This window comes from Convolutriloba macropyga, unplaced genomic scaffold, assembly GCF_964194025.1.
Source record: "Convolutriloba macropyga unplaced genomic scaffold, txConMacr16.3 SCAFFOLD_2783, whole genome shotgun sequence".
Taxonomy (NCBI): domain Eukaryota; kingdom Metazoa; phylum Xenacoelomorpha; order Acoela; family Convolutidae; genus Convolutriloba; species Convolutriloba macropyga.
In genome coordinates this window covers 1,654-9,197 of record NW_027453766.1, presented here as the reverse complement: position 1 = coordinate 9,197, position 7,544 = coordinate 1,654, and the positions used below count along the sequence as shown (strand labels likewise).

At 35.3% G+C, this 7,544-nt stretch overlaps 1 long non-coding RNA gene across 1 annotated transcript; it reads left to right on the top strand.

The window, feature by feature from the left end:
- The first annotated feature begins 3,748 nt into the window (after window positions 1–3,748).
- Window positions 3,749–5,167, top strand: LOC142358535 (uncharacterized). Its single transcript, XR_012761831.1, has 2 exons — window positions 3,749–4,032; window positions 4,946–5,167. It is a non-coding gene; the product is annotated as an uncharacterized LOC142358535 (long non-coding RNA).
- The last annotated feature ends 2,377 nt before the right edge of the window (window positions 5,168–7,544 follow it).

Here is a 7,544-nt window from a genome sequence, read left to right as displayed (position 1 = left end):
ACAAATAAAGCGGCATCAATATTTCTTCTAATTTGCAAATAATGGGGTGGCCCATCTACTAAGTTTTTGACCGTTATATTTGTTTTTCTTGCATTTTATATTATAATTTGGTGCAAGAAGTACAGAGACAATAACTCAGAGATTCTGATAATGTTGCTTAAATACGCAGAATGGGCAATGTTATTTGAATAGGCACCACATGTATAACACCGAAGACAAGGGGTATCAAATTTTTGCCAATTTCCAAATACTGTGTATTAACTTGATGAATTTTTCACTTCTGTTTGATTCACATCACAAGTTTTTTTTTTTTTTTGGGGGGGGGCACAAATGGAAAAGATCATTTTTTTATCATTCATGTTTACGAAACCAAGAAGTAAACATACATAAAGCACTGTCATTAAGGACTGAAGTAAATAATATTCTGGAAGTTCAAAAATCACTCAGGTAATTTGGCGAAAAATTAATTCAACTTTGTTGATACAAAAAAAAATTCAAAGTTCAAAGATAGTAGAGGGCAAGAACCAGTTTTTTTTGTACGAAGAATTTGTTGAATGAGGTACAAAAATGTAATTACTACAAGAATTCATAGCAATAACCGCTAGAAATGTAAATTTTTGGTGTAAAGTTTAATTTCAGATCTTGAGTTAATGCACAATTTTTATCCAATCAGTTTTCAAGTACTGGGATAAAACTAGACAAATTTTACCCCCTTTAATTCTATATTTAAGATTGAACTTGAATACTAGCACTCGCGGGACTTGCAGCCATCACACGGGCTCAGAATTTGAAGAAAAAATGGGTATAGATTAGTTAGACATTGAAAACAACAGGCAATCAATCCTGCTCGAATTGTTTGCCTTTATAAGATGATGAAAAAAGTAGGAACATAGCTGGCAGATTGCCAGAAAATAGCCGCAATAGATTCGTAGATCGGCAGTCAAAAAACAGTAAAAGGACAGACCAAAAAATTCGTCTTTTCGTTGAAGGCTGATCTGTTATATTTTGATTAAAGATCTGTATAAATTATTGCTGCCTCTATTAGCTGATTGCAAATAACCTTCATTTAGAGTGAAACGCACCCATTTGACCTTATCTCTTTGAATTAAATTAAATAAAAGTCAATTTCAAAGTGAGGAAGTGATTTTTGTGAGTGAGGTAAGTCAAGTGTGACCAAAAATTTAATCACGCGCATGAACAAAAAATCTCGCTCCACTAAGAGCGAAAAATGACGTCACACATGCAATTCAGTTAAAATTGCATGAACGAATGAACAAAAAGTGGCTGTGACGTCATATGGTCGTAACAAAAATCATGACGACGAAATAAAAAAACATAGCCGGAAGAATTCCGGAAGCGACTCGAAGCACCAAAACTTCACAAAAGGCTGAAGCCATTACCTTTTGTATTAAACCACTAACTCATTACCTCCCCGGGTCTGATCTAAAAATCGGTGAAATTTAAATCACTGTCACCAAGAGAAAGAAAACGCAGCAAAATTTTATTATTGAAAACGTTTGGTAACGTTAAAAAATTCTGAAATTTTTAGGATGGTCAAAAAACTGATAGCCTGACAAAACTGACAGGGCCATCAATTGCCCTCAGATAATTATTGATTCTAATCTCAAAAAGATCGCGAAAGCAAACGGCAGATAAAAACTTTTCAAAAAAGACAGGAAAGTCAAAATTATTCAAAAAAGAGTGCTCAAACTTAAGAATCAGAGAACCACTACAATTAGATTTCTAATCACGGCAATTAAGACAAAAATAAAACATGATTCTTCCTTGTTGTATATATGCTAGACAACATGATTTCATACTAATTCAAAAATTAAATTAATCATAGAAAAACAAAAGCAACAGAATAATATTCAAAGGCAAAAAATCGTCTAAAAACAATACCAAGCCCGGAAGAAAATTGCAATGAATAGTAATAAGTAGAAATGTTGGAATTGACTTTCTAGCAAACTCCCAGTACTGCCTTATTTTGAATTAAATCAATTGCAAACCGAAGAAACCAAGATCTAAGAAAAAGCTGAATTCATTCAATTTTTTAACAACTGAAAAAATCAATATAACGAATATAAAAGTAGGTGCCAGGACAAAACTAGAATGATACAAACGAGAATGTGAAGAATATGGACACAATGTTAGGAACACCGTAACAAAAAGACCAATTCTTGATTTTTGAAAGTTAAAAATAAAATTTAAAAAAATCAAGAAAAACGAGTACATTTCATTGATCAGCATTCGAGACATAGAAAAGACAACGAGTCATTCGAGACAAAAATCCAACTTGCTGAAGACAATAAAACAAGAAAAAGCAGAATTCAGACATGCAAAACAATGAAACATTTCGCAAAAAAGTGGTCAGAAAATATTTAAGACTGCATTTATGAAAAAAAAACATATCTGTTTTTTCAAAAACTTAACACCAAAAAATGATTGAATTTTTATTGGAACACAATTAAAGTCCCTCATGTTCCCCAAAATACTATTTTTGTAATTAAAAGCAAAATACAAACAAAAAACTGAAAAAAATTGGCAAAAGCTACGAAAATCGGATTAGCAAATGCACGATTTTATGAAACAAAATTACATCGAGGTAGAAAGAGGCATTGATGGCATCGAGGTATATGATTTATCAAAGAGAAGTTGCCATTATAACTGATTTTTGACAAAAAACAGCTAAAAAATCCAAAAATGAGAAATTAATAGAAAAAAGTAAAAAATTAACTAAAAAATAAAGAAATATGTGCCAATTTTGCATTTGAAACGCAATCTCAGGCTATGCAAAATACTGTGCTATCAATTTCCGGGGTTTATATTTCTCCAACATAGCATCGATTAAAATTTATTTCTACAAAAAACCAAATTACAAGCAAAAAAACTCGGCCACTTAGACGAAAAAACGGCTAAAAACGGTTATCTATATGTGCCATTCAGTCAAAAACTACTTTTCAATGTCAAAAAGTCATTCACTAAACGCAGCGCATGATCAAAAAAACTTCTCTCGCTCAGAAAAAATTAGTTCACACTGCAATTTTACTCGCTTTCGCTTTTAGGTCAAAACATCGTCTGAACGAATAGTACTTCCGGTAAAAAAAAACCTTAAGAAAACCAATACTCCTCTTCGAGTCGGAAAAAAAATTAGTTCACACTGCAATTTTACTCGCTTTCGCTTTTAGGTCAAAACATCGTCTGAACGAATAGTACTTCTGGTAAAAAAAAACCTTAAGAAAACCAATACTCCTCTTCGAGTCGTAATAAAAAAAACCAAGAGAAGGCCAATAATAGCCCCAGCTATCGCTGTGCGGCTATTAAAAATGAAACTGAAGCAGCAGTGTTAAGCCCGGGCTAACCATATGTATGAGTTTTTGTACTCTAGTAAATCAATACACCACTCCTATCTTTTTCTAATGAAATTGTCCTGTTTTGAGAAGAATAGTACTCTGAAATAAGCGGAAAAAATAACATACAAACTTCTATTTGAGAAACATTGCCACCGTCGTTGATTTCAAGTTAAACGTGATATCAAGGTTCTCTTGGCTGAAAGAAGCCAAGTAACTTATACAGGGGACAATTTTAGACTGCGTTTGTCTCCATGGCCAATTTGAAACTACTCGTTAATTTTGTTTGTTTTCTAAATGAAACTGCACAATTTTGTTAGCTGATCTAAACCCTATAAGTACGCGCAAAATTTAAAACTGATTTATCAAGATTTAAAACTGTTCCGTTTTTCAGGCTGAAGAACCAGAAGTTAGTGAGTCTGCACCCACATCTGGATCTGTTGGTGATGGATCGGGGTCCACAGCAGAAGGAGACGCAGCAGCACTCGCCACCGGGGGAGACGCAGGACTGCCCGGTATTAAGGAGGAGGACGAGCCAGTGGACGAAGCAGCTGCAGCTGCTGCCCTGGCAGCCGCTGCAGAAGGAGCCAGTGCAGACACTCAGCCTCCTCCCCCAGTAGATCCAGTGGCTGCAGAAGGCGGTGGTAACCAGGTGTCAGAACAGAATGCGGAGGCAGAACCGGTAAGGGATGCAGAAACAGATCTGAAATTTCAAATTGTTGGAGCTGTTGTAACATTGGTTGAGAATTAAGGCCAAAGAAGTAAGTTCTATAGAACGGATCATTAACGGCGAACAATGTATCTACCAAATAGACCAGGATACCTCAACCCAAAAACTCCAAAAATGTTATATGGTTGATGCATAATGCACGCTTATGCGAAAGACAGTTGAAGAGGTTGCTCGTTAAGGATTGGCAAAGACTTCAGGTTAAGGCTTGTTTGCTGCCAAGTAAGTACAAACGGAGGTAGTTGGCTGCATTAAGCTACGATAGCTTAAAATGATAAACATTTATTGATCATGAATCGAGTGAGAAAAATGGTTATCTTGCAAGACGCTGGCAGAAATCTTGCAGGATAAGCATTCGAAATCAAGTGAGCTACAAATTCCAAACAGGATGGTATTGATGTCAGGTTAAGGCAGATTCATGGATAGCAGTTATAAACTGAGGACCTGATCTACTAGAGGCCTCCTTGCACTATAGTGACAGTGCAGTAATCATAGTGTGAGAACTGGCGTTTGGCAGAATGCCCTAAAATGAAATTTAGAGCCGAATAGTTTTGTGGATTTGATTGGTCGATCCCAAGGTCATTACTTTAAAGGCAATTTTTAAAAAAAAATATATAGATACAAATGTGTCACGAAGGTGTAACGGTGTTTGCAACTCCCTTGCCACCCCCTCCCCCCGGCAATTTAATTTCTTTCATTTCTTCTACTTAAATTTAAAATAGTCATATTGTTTGGCCAACAAAACATAACCATTCGGCTCTGATTCTCATTTTTTCTCATTCGAGTCTGCGTCCATTTTCGTGTAATTCCTAGCTTGGTAAAAACCATGCTGATATATTTTGAGTTGATAAACCCAGTGGTCTTTCAGAACGAAGGAGAAGAGACGGCTGCACCTGCACCAGTCGAAGATGAAACAGCACCACCAACAACCGATGCACCAGAAGAAACCCCAGCTGCTGCCCCCGAAGAGGAACCCCCAGCCGAATAACCCGTAGCAGTGTTATAACTAGCTGTCCAAATTTTCATTCTTGATGTCAATTTTTAAGAAATCCATCTACAAATTTAAATCAAATCTCTTGTTTCCTTAGAAGATCCATATTAGCATATTAGGGGGAGAAACTGAGCAACATTACCTTAGCTGTGTGTTTTTGCGCATCAATTAATCATAATTATGAGTAAATATCAGATTTTTGGCCTGCTGCCTAATAACTAGAACAAAACTAGAGACATCTCTGTCTGCGAGCCGAGATTCCCACGTCCAGATTGTTTCGGATTTCAAAGCTTGAAGCTTAGAAAATATTTTTCAACGATAAAAGACATGGAGGGAATGTCAAATTTTGGAAATAACGAAACGTTACTCACTATTGACCCTACCAAAAACTTAAATGTCGTTAAGCCATAAGCATAAGGAACCATCTTGATTATCACAAATTTAATATCCATCTATTGAAATTCAGGACACCATTAAAATTCGTTAAGTTAAAGGAGGCCATATAACTTTTTGAATATCTCAAATATCTTAGGCCACAAAATTATTTTTCAAACAATTAAAGGACTATAAAGGACTATTGTCAGTTTTTTTGCAAATGGCTCCATCTCAATAAATCGCTGAGTAATTGTTCTCTAAACGCCTTAATATCCTCTACGTTTACGCGATTCACCGTTCATTTAAATTACCAGAAAACTTAAATTCATAATAAGAACACTTTTTTGCCTCCGATTTAGTGGCATTATTATTGTTCTTTCAATACACTTCATTTCACATTCATTTTATGTCTGAATTGATAATTCAGCAGAATACTTACGCGCTGTTTTCATGTATCTCTGTACTTCAAAAATGATTTCTCCATTTATTGTCACGGTAATTTTGTTGCTCCTAAGTATACTGAAACTACAAAGTAATCTAAATCTGATTTGGAAGACTCCTTCCCACCTATAATGAGTGTAATGCAGATTTCACTGGCTTCACCAGTATTACTAGTTAGAATTTTCGATGATTTTTTTAAGAAAACTTTTCAGCCTAAAACTCAGGCTCCTATTCTTTGTGAAACAAAGTTATGGTTTCTTCAATATTTCTTAAATACTTTTAAAAACTGAACGTAATGCAGGCTGTGTACACATCTTTCACCGCATTCACCGCAATTCTTACATTTTTTCACATAATTTTTAGCGTTAGCACCCTGACACGGGATTTCATTACCAGATAAACGATTTTCCAACATTTATCCTTGAAAAATGATTACTGTTACGAAGTAAAAAAGTTTGCGGCAAAATATTACCCAATCAGAATCAATTATTCAAATAACACATATAAATCGTTCCAAATAAGAGTAAAAAACCTTCTAATACACGTAGAAAGTTCCAAAAAGTTCATTTATCCTGATTTTAAGTCAATGTAATCACTAAATGTATTGATTGAACTGGCAATGACATCAAACGAAAAAACCCGTTATATGAACATCAAAAAATCTCGCTGTCTATGTTTCTCTAGTTGAATTGTACGTCCCAATATACTTAGATATATGTATAGAGAGCTTTGAATTTATATTCGAAAAGTTTTGTGGAGCCGAATAGTTTTGTGGATTTGATTGGTCGATCCCAAGGTCATTAATTTAAAGGCAATTTTTAAAAAAATATATATAGATACAAATGTGTCACGAAGGTGTAACGGTGTTTGCAACTCCCTTGCCACCCCCTCCCCCCGGCAATTTAATTTCTTTCATTTCTTCTACTTAAATTTAAAATAGTCATATTGTTTGGCCAACAAAACATAACCATTCGGCTCTGATTCTCATTTTTTCTCATTCGAGTCTGCGTCCATTTTCGTGTAATTCCTAGCTTGGTAAAAACCATGCTGATATATTTTGAGTTGATAAACCCAGTGGTCTTTCAGAACGAAGGAGAAGAGACGGCTGCACCTGCACCAGTCGAAGATGAAACAGCACCACCAACAACCGATGCACCAGAAGAAACCCCAGCTGCTGCCCCCGAAGAGGAACCCCCAGCCGAATAACCCGTAGCAGTGTTATAACTAGCTGTCCAAATTTTCATTCTTGATGTCAATTTTTAAGAAATCCATCTACAAATTTAAATCAAATCTCTTGTTTCCTTAGAAGATCCATATTAGCATATTAGGGGGAGAAACTGAGCAACATTACCTTAGCTGTGTGTTTTTGCGCATCAATTAATCATAATTATGAGTAAATATCAGATTTTTGGCCTGCTGCCTAATAACTAGAACAAAACTAGAGACATCTCTGTCTGCGAGCCGAGATTCCCACGTCCAGATTGTTTCGGATTTCAAAGCTTGAAGCTTAGAAAATATTTTTCAACGATAAAAGACATGGAGGGAATGTCAAATTTTGGAAATAACGAAACGTTACTCACTATTGACCCTACCAAAAACTTAAATGTCGTTAAGCCATAAGCATAAGGAACCATCTTGATTATCACAAATTTAATATCCA